The sequence below is a fragment of the Salmo salar genome, chromosome ssa03, assembly GCF_905237065.1.
Source record: "Salmo salar chromosome ssa03, Ssal_v3.1, whole genome shotgun sequence".
Classification (NCBI taxonomy): domain Eukaryota; kingdom Metazoa; phylum Chordata; class Actinopteri; order Salmoniformes; family Salmonidae; genus Salmo; species Salmo salar.
The window spans coordinates 41,290,418-41,304,453 of NC_059444.1; the positions used below are offsets into that span (position 1 = coordinate 41,290,418).

General features: G+C 41.2%; 1 protein-coding gene across 10 annotated transcripts in view; it reads left to right on the forward strand.

Moving 5' to 3' along the window:
• Positions 1 to 6,421: 6,421 nt before the first annotated feature.
• The window catches only part of LOC106600513 (unconventional myosin-IXb), an 80,891-nt gene continuing 73,276 nt past the window's right edge, over positions 6,422 to 14,036 (forward strand). For 5 of the 10 annotated variants that reach the window (XM_014191933.2, XM_014191930.2, XM_014191929.2 and 2 more), the window contains exon 1: positions 6,422 to 6,787. The gene's annotated coding sequence lies outside the window, so the exon portion shown is untranslated. Of the gene's footprint in view, positions 6,788 to 7,465; positions 7,792 to 14,036 lie in introns of those variants that run through there. The other 5 variants (XM_014191928.2, XM_014191924.2, XM_014191934.2 and 2 more) reach the window with 3 other exon arrangements.

The window sequence follows — 14,036 nt, forward strand, 5'->3', positions numbered from 1 at the left end:
ATCGAAACAACATCCCTGTCCCAGACTGTGGTGAAGAAATGGAAGGGTAAGTGATATATAACAGAGAGATCTACAGTATATCTCAATGTAGGAATGCATTTGAAATATACAATATACCACACCAACATTCTATGAATTAAACTTTGTCCTACCAGCACCATCACCACTTACCCCAAGGCGGGGTAAGTTGTGCCAAGAGTCCACTTTTTTAGGACAAGCTGTGTTTTCATAACTGTTATGTTCCTAATGTTTTGTACACTCAGTGTATGTAGATGTCTTTGTTAGAGAAAATACTATATGTCCATTGAAGTAGTGATGCTGAATGTAAAAAATGGCTCAACTTACCTCACTCTCCCCTATCAGAGAGGAAGAGGCAAAGCGAGAGGGTCCACTCCCGTCAAAATGTGTCCATGTGGGAATACAGTGATAAGCAGATCGATAAGTCGATCATCTGCCTCCCGCCTTTAGGACAAGGACTCCCATTGTTAGGGCGGAGACAAGATCATAGCCTTTTCTCAATTGGATTTGCTCAACTACTGCGTCCTCTCTCCTCCATCCTCTTTCGCCTCCTTTTGAAAAATGTCAAAAGGTCATTGAGGACAGGTGGCGAGAAGAGGGAACGTGAACGAAAATGCGCTTGTATGAAATGAGACTCTCCTCCACTTGCATGTCATCAGGCAAATTAAGTTTACAGGGGTGGATCCAAAAATTAATGTGTAAAGTGATCCAAAACAAATGAAGTTAGTTGTGCAAGACATTTTATAGATAAAACGATAAGTAGCATATTGTTTTTAAACGTGTGCATGATTTTCTCCTCTGACAAAACAAGAGCTGATTCAAAGGGGGTGTGGCAGATTTAAAAAATATTTTTTGGAGGACTTAAAGAATGATAGAGAGTGCATCCCTATATACTTCCTATTATGGTGTCTGTGAGCACATGGGCAGCACCAATGAGGCAATCTCCATTTTGAAGTAGTCCATTTTCTTCTTCATGAGTGGCTGATCCCTCCTGATGACCCGGTCGGATGTGACTCCAACAGGTTTATCAGGAGGAATTGGCCCAGTGGCACTGCCCATGCTAAAACAACATTTTGGCCACTAGAGGGCTCTATCATTCTCTATGGGTAGGATACGCATGACTATCCTCGATGACAGGTGGCTATCGAGGAGGGGAGGACACTCTTCTGTTCGCCTACTAACAAATTGAGATCTCCTCGACCACTCAACCGCTTATCGGTTTCCGGATCATGTAGGAGAGAGGACGGAGGAGAGAGGGTGGACGAATGACTTTTGCCCAAATGAGAAAGGCTCGTTATTAATAAACACAGTATCTCTGTCGTATTCAACTCTACTGTGCATTCCCACTTCCTGGTCACCTGTCCACACTGTCCTGTGAGCCATGACCAGTGACCCATGACCCAACATATAGTGCCCTCTAGTCTAGTGGACAAATTATATGGACTGTACAAAGACAGAAACTACAGACAACACAACCACATGTGAATGCCTATATTGAAGCCAGAGCTACAGAAAGAGGTCCAGCGGTGCCAACTAGCCCATTAGCTGTTAATGCATCCAGCCAGACAGGACACCCTGACCCTACAGTACTGCCATCACTTTAAACTGGATCTGATTTCATACAGCTCCTCTCTTCTCCTCTCGTCTCTGGTTCCCCTCCTCTTCTTTCTTTTTGTATCTACTCTCCCAACTCCACTCCTCTCTTCACGTCTTCTTTATTCTCTTCTCTTCGCTCCTACATTTACATTTCAGTTGTTTAGCAGACGCTCTTATAGCAGTTAGGGTTAAGTGCCTTGCTCAAGGGCACATCAACAGATTTTTCACCTAGTTGGGTCGGGAATTCAAACCAGCAATCTTTCCGTTACTGGCCCAAAGCGATTTTACCGCTAGGCTACCCGCCGCCCTCTCCCAGCTCTTTTCCTTTCCTCTCTCCTCTCCTTTTCTCTCTCCTCTCCTCCCCACTCCACTCCTCAATACCATCAAGATACACTTTCCATGAAACTATGAGGGAACTGTTTATCCTTGCAGAACATCCAGAAGTGAAACTCTGAAATGATGATTAGGTAACAGAGGTGTAATGGACCCTAGACACACACACACACACAGTAATCCATACAGGGTGTCTGTATTTCAAAGTCCTGAAGTGGACATTGACTCAATCTGTGGGTGAAATTGTTTTCTACCTCATCTGTTATCTCTGGTTTCACTGGCTGATCTCTACTAAGTGGACTGGGTGCATTAGGGCAGGAGAGGAGCTTGTATCAGACTAGTCTTAAAAGGCAACATGAAAACCCAGAATATGTCCCAAATGGCACCCTATACATTGCACTACTTTTGACCAGGGCCCATAGGTCTATGGCCAAAAGCAGCACACTATATAGGGAATAGAGTGCCATTTGGGAGGTATACAATGTTATAAACACAAGACAGCTTCCCCATTGTCAGCTGTCTGCCCTGGTGTGGAGGGACAGTGACAGGTAGCCGACAATCCTTGCATGGAAGTGCCACCTATCAAGTTCTAGACTTGAAAACAAAACACATATCTGGACTGGTGAGTGTGAAAGGAGTATGCTCCTCTGACGGCAGTAATTTACAGGCAGAGAAGAAAGGATGAAAGTCTTCCATCTCTACATAGAGTAATGGTCCTGAAAAAGACATTTGATGCCTGATAATGCTATCTCCCTTGTTTATCTGAGTCTCTCTAACTCACTCACCCCTTTCTCTCCCTCTGCACTTTTTCTCTGCTTCTTTACTCTCTCTCTCTCTCTGTCTGTGTCGTGCTGCGGTGGATGAGAGACTTATCATGTTACATCAAATCTGTGCTGCTAGCAGGGTGTGTAAATTTTACACCTGTCCCATCCCGTCCGCCCTCCCTCGCTCCCTCTCTCTTTTGCTTCTCATCTCTTTCCCTCTCTCTTGCACCTTCTATCTCTTTCTCACACACAAACTCTTTAACACACCCTCACACATAATTCATAAGGCAGCGCTTTAAGGAGCATAATTTTCCCATGCAACAGGACACAGAGGTAATACATCTGAGGTTTGACACTGTCCTCCTGATCCACATCAGGTGAGTTTTTATTCCATTCCTTTCTTATCCAATTCCTTATCTGTATCACTAAATACAGTAGGTCTGAGGTCTTTACCAACGGAATGAAACCAATTCAGCTCAGAGTTATGTAGTAATATAAAAAATATTGCAACCCAATGCCAAATAGTAAATACATGCAGTATAGAATTTCTGAAGAATTTGTCACTAAAGCAGAAGAATATAATTACTGTCAACGCACTACAGCAACAGCACAAACATATTATTTATAATTGTTCCTTATCTTTGTAATACTACTGTCTATTGAGCTGAGACAGTCGGTCCTATTTACTTAGCTTCAATATCAAGATCTTGCCTCACAAAGATCGCAGCAGTCTTTTCTTCTCCTGAGAGGAGCAGCAGTGACATAATGACAGTCGGACAGGTAACTGACTTCTGACATGGATACTATTGAAACTAATCCAACTCCAAGTCTGAATCATGTTAACAATGTTTATACTGTTGCATTGAAACCAAATTAACGTATTTAACATCTGCAATTTCTTACATAAAGAAACAAAGATGAATAGAAGAAAATGCCAAAAGAAGCCAACTGAAATCATGTCATCTATACATCTGCCCACATGGCTTATCACTCACTATAGGCAGACCACAAAGGCATCAATAAGAAGAGGTATATGACACTTTGAGAGCAGGTATATGACACCTGCTCTCAAAGTATTATGACATCTCAATAGGCTTGGTGGATCTGTGGGAGTAGTATAACATTCCTGCGGCGTATATTATTTTGACAAAGTCCCCCCCCCCGGTGTGTTTGACCGACACTAGCTTAGCGCATATGTGTGTGTGTGTGTATATGTGTGTGTACATACGTACATCTGTGTGTGTGTGTGCGTACATGTGCTAGCTTGTGTGTTTGACTGACACCAGCTCAGCATGGGTGAGCGAGAGAGTGTCTTGGGCTCCAGTTAAAAGAACTTCAACATGAGAGTTGTTGTTCCAGTGAAGCAATACGGTGATGTCATACCATCTCTATTCGGCTGGTTAACAGTGTATCAGGTTGCATCCCAAATGGCACTATATTCCTTACCTTGTGCACTTCTTTAAACCAGGGACCATAGCGCCCTGGTCAAAAGTAGTGCCCTATATAAGGAATAGGGTACCATTTGGGAAGTTACCTTGGTCTGTAAGCACATCCTCCTGTCCTGAGGCTCAGGCACACTATCTGAGAACAAACACTCAGCTAGGAGACTCTGTCCTCCTCACACCCAGGTCCCAGGGGACAGGGAAAATACCCATCCAGTGAAAAGACAGAAGATACATATTTACATCTAATCCCTCCCTCCACTTTTGGAAAATAACTTTTTTTTTTATTACATTATCCAAGATATTATTGAATACCTGCATCAAGTTATAAAATCTGTGTTCATCCAAAACCATTACTGGAAGGTTAGTGTAATGGATTAAATTGGTCTTATGTTAACCATTTGTAATACGCTGTCCAATGGTCTATGTATCCTCTACTACAGCACTGACTAGAACACTGCATCCTTTCTGATATTGTCCTTGTGTATGATATGAATGATGGGGAATTTCCCGTTTCCTCTATAGGCTAGAGCAAACTGGTGCTATACTTTCTGAAGATACAGAACTTAGCTTATTGGTGAGCATTGAGCTAAAATGATTTGTTCACAGTGGCTAAGTTCAGTGTCTGGAATGAAAACAATTTTATAGCATACCAGGGTGTCTTGCCTACCACTTCGGAGATGGGAAAGAAGGGACGAGAAGAGGACAGAATCCTGAGGTTGGAAAAGACAATTTGGTGGCAAAAGAAACGCACACCTGTTTAGGAGAGGTGCTGGCTAGCGGAGTAGAACACTTGAAAAAGAAAAGGAGAGCCATACACTCTAGGAGCGCAGATCTGATTATGGATAGGACAGGCCACCTGTAAAATTAGCAGGAATGTTCTTTAAAAGACTTGCATGTTCCGACACACAGGGGAAGATTACCCTTGATCATACTCCAGAGCGTTATAGTTTTTTTTCACTCCGGTGCCTGGAACCAGTGTGTGTGTGTGTGTGTGTGTGTGTGTGTGTGTGTGTGTGTGTGTGTGTGTGTGTGTGTGTGTGTGTGTGTGTGTGTGTGTGTGTGTGTGTGTGTGTGTGTGTGTGTTATAGAATGTGTAGTTCAGGGCTGTGTACTCCAGTGCCTACTGATCTGGAATCAGTGTGTGTCTGTTGACTGCTGGCTCAGTTCAGCAGGAACAGGAGTGGCGTCCAATGTGACATCATCATCTTCATCGTCACTATCTTCATCATCATGTTCTTATCATCATGTTGTGCAATGTTTAACAATGCACGAAACGGCTATAAACATGTGATAAATATACCAACATAATAGACTTATGTAATAAATATGCCAACACCTGTCTTGTCTTGTTCTGTACAGTATCCCAGGCAACCCATCTGTCTAGCGAGACTACAGTATGCCAAATGGATTTAAAAAACCTTCTCATCTTGATTGTGAAACACAAGAGTCAACACAGTTGTAAAATAATACAGTTGTAAAGAAAGTGTCTGCATATGTGTCCTTTAAGTAACTGTTGCCAGTCAGTGCAAGGCATAACAAAGAGTCAAATGTACAATAAACGGGGATAGTGTTACACCTACAAGGAACCTAATCCACAGAACACAACAACCAGAGATTAAACTGATTGTTATTACACACAAAAGGACTTGGCGGGTTCAAAGAAGGCTATGACATCATACTGAATTCTGTCACTTAGCATTTTCTAGCACACCAGGGTTGAATTGAAATTAAACATATCTTTGTGGAAAAATACATCAGATTCTGTGTCTAAATTCAGTATTTGATTACTAGAGGAGCAGTGGAAGTAAATTATACTGAAGTTAAGTCATATCTCACTTTTTATTTAATTGCATACATTTATGAATGAATGCAAATATTTGCTGTAGGCCTAGGCTAGTTATGTCATTCTCACTAACCCACTGATAAAACATACTGGTATATTGTGGGTGTTCTTATTGAGATGTATGATCCATGTTGGTTTCATGGCGAAAGGGCAGAGAGTTAAAAACAGGATGTTATCTTCTACAATAAATAGTTTCAGTTTCAGTTAATCTGACTGAAATAAAATGCACACACACTCAATGTTTTTCTGTTTTATTGACGAAGCAGACGCGCTCATGAACAAAGGGGTATGATGCCGCGTTCAAGTGCTGGTCGGAACTAGGTCACTCGAAAATGTCCGACTTGCTACTGGTTGAAAGCGGCGCGTGAATAAATACAATCAGTTAGCAAGTCTAATATTTTCGAGTTTCCAAATTACGACTATTACGTCAACGCAGCATGTCACTCGTACCTAACCCATAGATGAAAGTGCGTGAACAGACGATACAGGAAATTACAATTCGCAAGAACTAGAAACAACTTGTCAAGAAGATTTTCGATGACCATTCATGTTGGATTACATCTTAAACGTCCAGCACTGCAAACCAACTAAAGTATTGTTTATTTTATTTGTATTTCTTGCAATAAGGACGGGAACACCTTTTTTCGCTAATGTTTCGGTTGCGCAGGTGAACTCGTTTTTTTCTTTTCAACTTGTTTTGTAATGCTGGTGGATAAGGGTGCTTCCCTTTTATCAATGAGGTTCATGTGTAACGTTACAGGATTCAAATAAATGGATCGTTATGCCAGGTGAGGAATAACATTTGATTAGTATTTATGTTTAGGTGTTAAGTGACTTTGTGGGTGTATAGGTTACTGTATGCAATGGAGTCTGGTGGTAGCCAGTACTCACACAATACAACTGTAGTCAAACTAATGGAGTCCCACCTCTTCCCAGGTGAATTCCACAGGTATAGAAAATTAAACAGTACTTCATATGGCCACCAGATGGTCTAAACTCTTACATGCAAATAAAATCTTTCAATCCCAAAGAGACAGTAATAGCTGTTAAAACGCATAGGCCTATGGTAAAGAAAAACAACGCCTGTTGTCATTCTATTTGGCAATGTAAGAAGTAGCCTTTGGGTCGGTTAACGTTAATAGAACTTTAGTTGACCGAGTTTGTTGCCATTTCTGTTTTATTGAAAGGGTATGACACCGCGTTCATGTGCTGATCGGAATTAGGAAACTCGAACATGTTTGACTCATTTACTCAGTGGTTCCCTACCAGCGGTACTAGGGGAGTAAAATGCACATGAGGGGGTACTCCGACCAGAGCAAAATGCAGTTGTTGGGTACAGTAACCGAAAAAGGTTGGGAACCACTGTGCTAACTTGTTGAACGCGGCACGTGAATAACTACAACCAGATAACGAATCCAAACCTTTCGAGTTTCCAAATTGCGACTTGCGCGTGAACTCAGCATGTCACCCGCACCCAACCCATCGATGAAAGCGCTCGGACAAAATATATAGGAAGTTAAAACGCACAAGAACTTGACAAGAAGATTTTCGATGACCATTCAATTTACATTACGCGTCCAGTCATTGCCAACTGACTAAAGCATTATTGCGTTTATTTGTATATTTTGCAATAAGGACGGGAACAGCTTTTTTCGCTCACCTTTCGGTTGCGCAGTTGAACTATTTTTTTCTTCCCCTCATCTACTAGTTTTTTACTACTGGTGGAAAAAAGGGAGTTCCTTGTCGTCAATAATGTTCATCTGTACAGGGTTAAAATGTACCATAATGCAAGGTGAGGAATAACATTTGATTAGTGTTTGTTATTACATAGCGGGAAAATTCCTAGACCTAGCCCATTCATATGGCTATAGTAGTCTATCTTCTGGCAGGGGTAGTTTTGTTGAGAAGGGTGCAATTGCCTCCTGCAATTCGGGGCATTCCTGTATCTGCAGGAAACCCTTTTTATACTTCTATTGGACCATTTTTAAATTAGGCCAGGTGGGAGGCGGGGGCGCTCCAGTGCAGTAGGTGGCGCTAATGCCAGCCACCGATAAACACTACAGAGAAGGAACGGGGATGACAACGGTAGCTAGCTAGCTGTACACTAGTAGGCAGTGTCGAGGTAACAAAAGACACTGTGCTAGCCCTAAGGAGCAGTGATAGCAATGTAACAATTTTGTTGCTAGATTTAGCAACTTTTCAGACTACCCTGGCAACTTTTTTTTCAAACAGCACCTAGCAACAAATGTAGCTACTTTTAAAAATGTCTTTGGAACTTTTAGCAACTTTTGAAAAGTGACTGAAAACGCTAAAATGCACGCATTTTCCCTCTAAATGACACAAAAACGAGTTTCTCTGGCACACTCAGTCACAACACACGTGCCTGGCTTCAAAAGTGCATTGTGATTGACGTCAGCAGCAGGCGCTCAGCTCGTGCACAGGCAGCAGTAGGCCAGCAGCAAATTGCAAATCATTGTTGGCTGACTGCAGCTGTAGTAGTACGGGTTCGACGAGCCAAACCTGGGAATATAGTTGGTCACGAATGTTTGATCTTGAACAGAACTTACAACATCAGTCAACATGTCTCAATCAAAATTGTACAGAAAAGAGTGGGAGCCTGTACCAGAACAAATGTCAAATCATGTTTTTTTGCCGAGATGGCCAGTCAATTTGAGTAAAGTTATTGTGTATTCTACATAATGACGCAGTCTTACGTTATCACGCAATGACATCACAACGTCATTTAGCAACACATCAACCTGCCTCTAGCAATTTACCCAGAAAATGAGTTGGCAACACTGCTAAGGAGGACTCTGGTACACAGCAGACGGGAGGCAGGGGCGACACCGTGTGCTAGCTCGCAAACTAACGATAACTGACGTGGATGTCGATTATGGCACCTCACCTCTCTGATTCAGAGGGGTTGGGTTAAATGTGGTAGACGCATTTCAGTTGTACAACTGACGAGGTATCCCCTTTCCCTAACAAACTTCCGTACTTGACAGTGTCCCGTACATGTGACCGTATTTTAGCCCCCCCAAAAATGTATACTTCCATTATGAATACCATTATAAAGCACAACTTCTCCACTTTCCAGCAAAATGAATGACGTGACCTTCATGCTGCCTGTCTCTGCATGTTTGAAAAAGGCAATGGATCTCCGCCTGGTCTTTTTAAAAATGGCGGAGGGGGAACAGAATGCTACTGAGTAATAGTGAAAGGGTGGGGAAACATTTGTCCCCATATGTCGTGTGGGGGGAAGAAAAAAAATGTCACCCGATTTGTCCAATTTATCAGCTCAACACTTTTAATAAAACACTATGAAGAGTTTTTATATAATGTGTAATTACATACCAATTTGAAGGTATGTGTCGAATTTGAATAGGGTTTTTAGGGTGGCGCTAAAGTTATCTTCACACATTAAACTGCAGCTTTTGCGAGTCATGATGGCATGCAGTGATGACGCGAAAAAATGTATGCATTCAGTTGTACAATTGACTAGGTATCCCCTTTTCCCTGTCCTTTTCACTTTCTTGTTTTTAATCTGCGAGAGAAGCGCGTACGATATGTCGTGATGCGTCACAATGTATCATACAGCGTCAGAGGGGTCTGTTTTTTTTCCTTTAACTTTTCTCGAATACTATTGGTCTATTACCATGTCAATCAACACTTGAATAGAAACTTAGTTTACACCACGTATTTTAATGCCAACAGTCTACAATTGCATTTTTTTTAAAATATATATATTTTTAAATCGCATCCTCGTTTGAATGCCGTGGTATGCAAAATCTGTATGGAACAGTGTTAGCGACTGTTAGCTAGCACACAGTGTTTCCCCAACCTTCCACCTGCTTTGCCAGAAGGTGGGTGGTGACCGGTACTAGACAGTGTCCTGTGGGGCACTATATTCCCACTGTTCTGTTAACGACGAGTAGGACAGGCGGGAGCGAAGGACATTGTCTGCCGGTATCGCCCACACTAGCTAGCAAGTAGGACTCCGTTACACAGCAGTCAGGACTAGGGGTCAACACCATGTGCTAGATAGCTAACTATCAAGATAGCCAGCACACGGTGTCAGATGACCGGTAGACAGTGTCTTTCACCACCACCGTTCATGCAGGAACCATTGGGGTGCTCGAGGGGGGTGGTGGAGGGTTGTTTTATGAAGGACCCAATGGGATGCTCGAGGGGTGGCATGCAGGAACACCCTGAATTGCAGGCTGCAGTTGCACACTATTGGTTTTGTTAAGAGCCCCGACGCCTGTTCTAAACGTTAGCATGCATCTCTTGCGGTACAGTTTTGGATACAGGAGGAACATCTTTCATATCAGTGAGGAATAATTTTCGAAAAACAAAAGATTAAATTACCAAACACCTTTTTTTAGGGTTAGTGTTCCCACACAGCCATATTTCCATGTTACAGCGTTTGTTTAGCGTGCGGAAGACCGAGTCGAATACCTGTTCGTATTAACCATCTGTGTCTCAGAACACCTGTGTGTAAACGGAAGACAGACGCCACAAACGTAGCTGAAAAATGCTGTTGGCTGCAACTGTTAAAACAGTGGACAGTAAGTTTTTATATTTTGCATTTGTGAAATTATTTTGATGTGATATGAAAGTATAGGGCTTTATGTTTCTAGAACCGTACCGCAGTTGTGGATCCCCATACCTGTCCTTGGGCTATAAGGAGCAACATTAGGCTCCTTTAGTCCATTATTGGGCTAGGTCATCCCTACTATCCGGTATCCTTTTCTGTCCCCAGGAAATATAACGACACCTAACTTTACAGTTGAGAAATTATTCAGACCCCTTGACTTTTTCCACATTTTGTTACATTACAGCCTTATTATAAAATTGATGAATTCATTATTTCCACCTCATCAATCTACACACAATACCTCAATGAAATAAGGTATTATTATTATACATTTTGTTGCACAAATTTCTAAAAACTTGTTTTCGCTTTGCCATTATGGGGTATTGTATGTAGATTGATGAGGATTTTTAAAAAATGTTATCCACAAGGCTCTAACGTAACAAAATGTAGAAAAAGTCAAGGGGTCTGAATACTTTCCAAATGCACTGTATATTTAAAGCCCTTTGGAATCCACATTTTACACTAAATAAGAGGTGATAAGAGGTTATCCTGTTAGGGACACCAATATCCAATGGTATAGCGTGGCGCGAATTACAAATACCTCAAAAATGCAAAAACTTAAATTTCTCAAACATATGACTATTTTACACCATTTTAAAGACAAGACTCTCCTTTATCTAACCACATTGTCCGATTTCAAAAAGGCTTTACAACGAAAGCAAAACATTAGATTATGTCAGGAGAGTACCCTCCCAAAAATAATCACACAGCCATTTTCAAAGCAAGCATATATGTCACAAAAACCAAAACCACAGCTAAATGCAGCACTAACCTTTGATCTTCATCAGATGACACTCCTAGGACATTGTTATACAATACATGCATGTTTTGTTCAATCAAGTTCATATTTATATCAAAAAACAGCTTTTTACATTAGCATGTGATGTTCAGAACTAGCATACCCACCGCAAACTTCTGGTGAATTTACTAAATTGCTCACGATAAACGTTGACAAAAAAACATAATTATTTTAAGAATTATAGATACAGAACTCCTTTATGCAATCGCGGTGTCAGATTTTAAATAGATTTTCGGTGAAAGCACATTTTGCAATATTCTGAGTACATAGCCCAGCCATCATGTCTAGCTAATTTGACACCCACCAAGTTTGGCCCTCACCAAACTCAGATTATCTATAAGAAAAATTTGATTACCTTTGCTGTTCTTCGTCAGAATGCACTCCCAGGACTTCTACTTCAACAACAAATGTTGTTTTGGTTCGAAATAATCCATAGTTATATCCAAATAGCTCCGTTTTGTTCGTGCGTTCAAGTCACTATCCGAAGGGTGACGCGCCGGCGCATTTCGTGACAAAAAATGTAGAAATATTCCATTACCGTACTTCGAAGCATGTCAAACGCTGTTTAAAATCCATTTTGATGCTATTTTTCTCGTAAAATAGCGATAATATTCCAACCGGGCGACGTTGTATTCGTTCAAACACTGAAAGAAAAAAATGGAGTCGTCTTGTGCAAGCGCGCTCCAGTGTCATTGTTCTCAGCAGGACCACTCACAAAAACTCCTGCTGTTTTTCGGCCAGAGACTGAAGAGCTCTCATTCCACTTTCTGGCGCCTTCTGAGAGCCAATGAAAGCCTTAGAAAATGTCACGCTACAGCAGAGATGCTGTATTTTTGATAGAGATGCCCTAGAAGGAGAACAAATTGTCAGACAGGGCACTTCCTGTATAGAATCTTCTCAGGTTTTGGCCTGCCATATGAGTTCTGTTATACTTACAGACACCATTCAAACCGTTTTAGAAACTTTAGAGTGTTTTCTATCCAAATCTACTAATTATATGCATATTCTAGTGTCTGGGCAGGAGTAGTAACCAGATTAAATCGGTAAAAATTTTTATCCGGCCGTGAAAATACTTCCCCCTATCCCAAACAGGTTTTAACCATAACTCACATATGGATCTCAAAGGGAATTTTCTGCATTTAGTTTTTTGTGGATATAGGTGCTTTTGCCCTGTCCTGAGATCCTATTCATCAACTCCTATGAGAAATATAAGCCATCAAATAATAAAATATTAAATCCTTCATTATTTTATTATCCTACTTAAAATCTCAACTTTTTTCTGAATTATTGTATGTAATATTATGGTTTTCTGTGTGTCCCTGAACACTTTCTACCCTGTTAGTTTGTAGTAATTCCCCTTAAAATAACAGACCCTTCCCACAATGACATGATGTTCAGGAAGTATCTTAATTTTTGGGGTGGGAAAACAATAGTGCAATGCTAAATAAATCATTATACCTCATTGAACAGGGAGAGACGATGAAGACACATCTAGTGCCCAAAATTGATGACATATGTTGTGCAGCTAAAGTTTTACAGGCATGAACAAATTATCTTCAGTCAGTCTTCCTAATGAGCCCTTCCCAGCTTGCTAGTTTATACTCATGGCTAGAAACTTCAATGATAATTTGAAACTTGACTGCCTAAATTGTGACTTGGTAGAGTCTTCAGAATCATTTGTTTTTATCTGAGTATTTTCTTTTTAAAAATGTAGATGTTACCGTATTTCTACATTTTCTGTTAAAATCACAACAATAAATGTTTTAGCTTTCACCCTGGCCTGATATTAGCTAAACTATCTAGCTACTTTCCTCTCCTTATTGCAGGACAGCAGCAGGAAAGCTCACCAGCACATCCGACCCGCTTGCTTACAATTGCACTAGGGTCAGACAGGCTTCCTGTGTAGATTAAAACACAGCAGAGGTGGCACGAGATATGTCTCGGAAAATGTACCTCAATCCAGGTAGCCTACAATGTATTTTACTCAGAATTGTCCCATTATCCAAACTGTTACAACGAGAAGAATAAACAACTGCTCGTTTTTCCCCGAAAACTGCCCTTTTCATACTTATGCTAGGTAGCAGAAGTCACAGCAGTAGACTACGGTAGGGATTAAAACCTGTAACCGGGATCCCAGGACCACTTTTCACAAAAGCCAGGTTTCTAGAAAACAGTCGACTATATTGATTTTAAACTGGTGTTGAGAACAACGCGGCAGAGGCTGGCGACAGTGGAGTGATGAGAGGAGGAAACCGCCATTGGGCCAAGAAAAAGAGCAGAGAAAGGAAAACTCACCTTAGTTATGATCAACTGAATGGTGAAAATATTGTCCTGTTTCGCAATTGACAACGATGTCATTGTTAACAACATTGCTCTCATCATTACTAAATATCAGTTTCACTTGCTGTGAAACCTTTATATAGTGGCGCAGCCAAGCCGGCAATGTGTCGCAGCCACAATCTTATTTTGGGAGAACCCTGGCATAGTGGCCATATCTTGGTTTTAAAAGCTTTAAAGGGGCACTTCTGATTTTTGCAGTATTTCCCGGGACTCTCAGGATAAATATGAATTATTCCCCGTA